Genomic DNA, 5353 nt, shown 5'->3' on the forward strand with positions numbered 1-5353 from the left:
GGTTCGTGCCATGAACCGATACTAATGCCTCAAAGGCCATTAGTCCCGGTTGGTGGCACCAACCGGGACTAAAGGTCTAACCTTTAGTACCGGTTGGTGCCACCAACCGGGACCAATGGGCATCGCACCCTTTAGTCTCGGTTCGTGGCACGAACCGGGACTAAAGGGCCCAGGTGAACCGGGACTAATGCCTTAGCCGCACGAACCGGGATAAATGCACCCATTGGTCCCGGTTCTGGACTGAACCGGGACTAATGGGCTTACCTGGCCTGGACCAAAGCCCCCTTTTTTACTAGTGTATATCTATACCAAGGACTAGCACCCACATAAAAATTACGAAGAAGAACTGAAGTAGATTGCTTCCTGGTAGCTCTGTTTTGAGCATTGCAAATTCTATACCAAGCATCTTTCAGATTTTCTCCCTCCCTTTGTTTAAAATTTAGAACTTCGTTCTCGGGAGATAACGGAGAAGATATAAGACTAGCCATGACGACAAGACAAGCGAGAAAAAGGCAAATGGAGAAGGAGAAGGGGAAGGAGAAAGAGAGGGCGAATAAAACGGCAAGGGTGAAGTGGGGGAGAGGAAAACGAGAGGCAAATGGCAACTAATGTAATGCGGGAGATAGGGATTGTGATGGGTACTTGGTATGTTGACTTTTTGCGTAGACTCCCCGGCAACGGCGCCAGAAATCCTTCTTGCTACCTCTTGAGCTTGCGTTGGTTTTCCCCGAAGAGGAAAGGATGATGCAGCAGAGTAGCGTAGGTATTTCCCTCAGTTTTTGAGAACCAAGGTATCAATCCAGTAGGAGGCCACACGCAAGTCCCTCGTACCTACACAACACAAATAGCTCAACGCAACCAACGCGATTAGGGGTTTCCCTTCACGGTCACTTACGGAAGTGAGATCCGATAGATAATATTTTTGGTATTTTTGATATAAAGATGCAAAGTGAAAAGTAAAAGGCAAAGTAAAAACAAAACAAGATTAAAGTGATGGAGATTGATATAATGAGAATAGACCCTGGGGCCATAGGTTTCACTAGTGGCTTCTCTCAAGAGCATAAGTTTTCTACGGTGGGTGAACAAATTACTGTTGAGCAATTGACAGAATTGAGCATAGTTATGAGAATATCTAGGCATGATCATGCATATAGGCATCACGTCCGTGACAAGTAGATCGAAACGATTCTGCATCTACTACTATTACTCCACTCATCGACCGCTATCCAGCATGCATCTAGAGTATTAAGTTAAAAACAGAGTAACACTTTAAGCAAGATGACATGATGCAGAGAGATAAATTCATGCAATATGAAATAAACCCCATCTTGTTATCCTCGGTGGCAACGATACAATACGTGTCTTGCTGCCCCTTCTGTCACTGGGAAAGAACACCGCAAGATCGAACCCAAAGCTAAGCACTTCTCCCATGGCAAGAACTACCAATCTAGTTGGCCAAACCAAACGGATAATTCGAAGAGACTTGCAAAGATAACCAATCATACATAAAAGAATTCAGAGAAGATTCAAATATTGTTCATAGATAGACTTGATCATAAACCCACAATTCATCGGTCTCAACAAACACACCGCAAAAGAAGAAGATTACATCGAATAGATCTCCACAAGAGAGGGGGAGAACATTGTATTGAGATCCAAAAAGAGAGAAGAAGCCATCTAGCTAATAACTATGGACCCGAAGGTCTGAGGTAAACTACTCACACTTCATCGGAGAGGCTATGGTGATATAGAAGCCCTCCGTGATGACGGCCCTCTCCGGTGGAGCTCCGGAACAGGCCCCAAGATGGGATCTCGTGGATACAGAAAGTTGTGGCGGTGGAATTAGGTTTTTGGCTCCTCTTATGATCGTTTGGGGGTACGTGGGTATATATAGGAGGAAGGAGTACGTCGGTGGAGCACCGAGGGGCCCACGAGGCAGGGGGGCGCGCCTTGTAGGGGGGGCACCCCCTACCCTCGTGACCGCCTCCGGAACTTCTTGGAGTAGGTTCCAAGTCTCCTGGGTCTTATCCGAGAAGAAAATCACGTTCCAAAAAGGATTTTTCTGTTTGGACTCCGTTTGATATTATGTTCCTTTGAAACACTGAAATAGGCAAAAAACAGCAATTCTGGGCTGGGCCTTCGGTTAATAGGTTAGTCCCAAAAATAATATAAAAGTAGAAAATAAAGCCCAATATAGTACAAAACAGTAGATAATATAGCATGGAGCAATCAAAAATTATAGATACGTTGGAGACGTATCAAGGTGCTCCCTTTACTCCCTAGCCGAACAATCGGGAGCGTAGGGGTAAACACAGAAGCAAGGCAACCTAGCTTGCGGAACACTTAAGTCAACATGGTGCATATTGTGGCGTAATACACGAACAAGGAACGAAGCCATACAAGTATAATCATATGCAAGAAGAAAGACTTCATAAAGGAAGCCCCCGAGTAAATGGTGTATTTGAATTTTTGTGCCACAAACAAAGTTTTGACAAGGAAATTTTTCACAAATAACTTTTTGCCAAAAAGGTATAATGATTGGTCGGACCGAACAAAATTTAATCATTAAAACAAATTGAGCATGAAAGCGACTTAGCTGGTTAGTGTGCTCGGTGTTGATTATGGGGTCCGGACTTATAGTGGGACAAAGACATAGTCCTTGGCCTGGCCGAGGTCCCAGCCCCCAAGCTGGTTCCGAAGTGTTCAAGAAAAGAGTTCGACTTGACGAAGTGGCGACATAGCGTGGTTGATGTGTTGGGGAGCCCCGGTCCAGCCGAGCTGACGAAGCTGGTCGGCTGATGATGCCGGAGTCCTCGGAGTAGAGATGGCAAAGCCCCCGGTCCAGCCGAGGTGACAGGGCTATCCAACCCGGATCATTTACCGATTGGGATGACGACATTGGCTTGCCGAAGTGACCGTGTGACGCGGTCAAAGTCAATTACCTACACATGTAGAATAGTGCAGTCCAAAAAATAATAATATAAATATACAAAAAATCCTCGCATAATTAATTTACGCAAAAAAAATTGTTAAAGAGATGTGGTCTGGCGTCGAAGCCAATGTTGGTACGGGGCGCCGGCTTGACAAAGCCTGAATTCACAGGGCGGTCCAGGTCCCCGATGAGGCGTTCGCCGAACTGTGGACGGGAAACTGACCGAACCATCACGCAACCATCGTTAATGCGGCCATCATTTGACAGACCTGTGTACAAATGATGGAACAAACAAGAGTAATACTTCCTCAGAAAAAACAAAACCAAGCAAGAAAAATTACTAGGATTAATAACACCTGATTTGTTTGTTGTAGCAATCTAAATAAAGGTTACTCTCCAAAATTGAGACTCAATCCACACACCCACTGCTTGACGGACAATGAAGTGACAGCATGGCGATGCTGGCAAAGGTTGGCACGCCGAGGTGACGACATAGACCGGTCGAAGTTGGCTCACACAGGGACGCGCGTTGGGGCGATGGCACAATTTGATCGGTGCAGGCAGGACGACAACATAGGCCACAGAATTGACCGCATGACGTAGTCGAGGTTGATTACCTGCACACATAAAATAGTGCAGGACAAAAGTACTAACAAGTAATGATAATAATAATATATCCATTATTAAAAAAACTCTTCTACTTAATTAACTTAAGCGAAGTAAATAATCAGAGGAATATAGCTTGAGCGTCGAGGTCGGATCATCAATACGGAGGCGTCGACATAGGTCAGAGTTCGAGGGACGGTGTCGAGGCGATACACCGATGCCTTGATGAAGTCTCAATACATGGCGTAGACTGTGCCGCACCGACAGTGCCCATTGATCTGCTAATAAGAAAGCATGCTCCAAGTGCCAAAATAATTAGGACACTTTTGATCATGCACGTGCTAGTACGGAAGAGGTGTAGATCATTAATTGTAATACATGGAAAGTAGATGGAAAACAAACTACCAATCCAAAGCACAGACCGCCTCCATGTATAATTAACAAATGAATAGAAAAAGGGGAAAGGGTGGCATCTCCCTGTACTGCAACAAAGTGGAATCTTTGTCGGTTCTGTGCGCTGCCTTGTATGAACGGTACGCATCCATGCTTGTTCTCCTCGCCTGGGTCGCCATAGGCCAGTTTGCGTTTTTAAGATGTCCTGCGCATCGGCCATATGCATGCATGCACCTCTCCAGTACTTCCCGCGACGCGAGGTAGCACATCTTTACGCGTTCTGCTAGTTATTCGCGTTAGGCCGTGAATCCGGCATACTGAGGTGTGCGGCTGCCGCTGAAGTTTTCGATCTGACCGCACAATCTGAGAGCCGGGGTCGGTCCGGCGGAGTGACAACGCGAAGACGCCGACACATGAACGCATGCTGAAGGTGGTCACAGTCGAGGTCGGTTATCCGTCGCAGCACGTCGTATCACCTTTAGGACCAGTGACCAAAAAAAGAAAAGCTCCACACGCAGCACCACCCCTGACGGGTTCCTTGAAAGTCGTGAGACAACACTTTGATCTCGTGAGGCAAAACACAGCCCAAGAAGTGCTAGTACGCTAGTGCTTGGCTTATGCATGTTCAACTAGCAAAAGTGCTCGTGCGTTGCAACGGGTGCAAAATAAATAAATATATGCTTAAAGAGTTGAAAAACATACCACTCAAACAACTTTGCAAGTAATGAAACAACTATAACATAACAACATTGTTCGAACAATTCATATTTTCAGGTATGTCCCATAGCTTTCTCAAAGAATGATCATGGTTGGTTGTCAATTAGTGCTCAGTGTTGAATAACAATGATACAACTAACCAACAAAAACGGACTTGCTACTTAAATTGGTTCATGGTTAAAAGAACAGAGCCCTTAGTTCTCAAATATAAAGATGGACATCAACACACAGGTCATGAGCCAATCCAAAGCATGGCTTGTAGCATTAATCAATAAAATGGAATATCTGTATATACAAAGGCTGCCTAGTGGAAATCTAAAAGGATATTAACAGTCTAACCATCAGAGGGGCCAAAAGAGGGGGGTTCGAACTAAGTTATCAAAAAGGGGCTAAGAAGGAAAGCGGATAGAAAGTACAACAAAAGAGAGCCCGAACAGTGACATCTGTTCTTCAGAACAAACAGTTTCACCCTGTTCTTAGGAGCTCGAACTTGACATATAACAAGTGAATTACATGGCCACACGAGATTTTATTTATGCATTTTTATGGCATAAACAAATCTTCATAGACCCAATATCTGAACCATGCAACATTTCAATATAGCTTAATTTTCCTGAATAACTATTTTCAATAGAATTAGTTATGACATGCATACTTAGTTACTGCACCCTTCTTATTCTTCATTGTAGATTCTCAGGAACAGTG

The 5353-nt window shown here is 44.7% G+C and overlaps 1 long non-coding RNA gene across 1 annotated transcript; it reads right to left on the reverse strand.

Annotated features, from left to right (window-relative positions):
• Positions 1 to 3019: 3019 nt before the first annotated feature.
• LOC119315232 lies at positions 3020 to 5347 on the reverse strand. The gene is made up of 2 exons (XR_005152639.1): positions 3355 to 5347; positions 3020 to 3201 (listed from the first exon to the last, which is right to left on the reverse strand). It is a non-coding gene; the product is annotated as an uncharacterized LOC119315232 (long non-coding RNA).
• Positions 5348 to 5353: the final 6 nt, after the last annotated feature.

The sequence above is a fragment of the Triticum dicoccoides genome, chromosome 6A (genome assembly GCF_002162155.2).
Source record: "Triticum dicoccoides isolate Atlit2015 ecotype Zavitan chromosome 6A, WEW_v2.0, whole genome shotgun sequence".
NCBI classification, from domain to species: Eukaryota; Viridiplantae; Streptophyta; class Magnoliopsida; order Poales; family Poaceae; genus Triticum; species Triticum dicoccoides.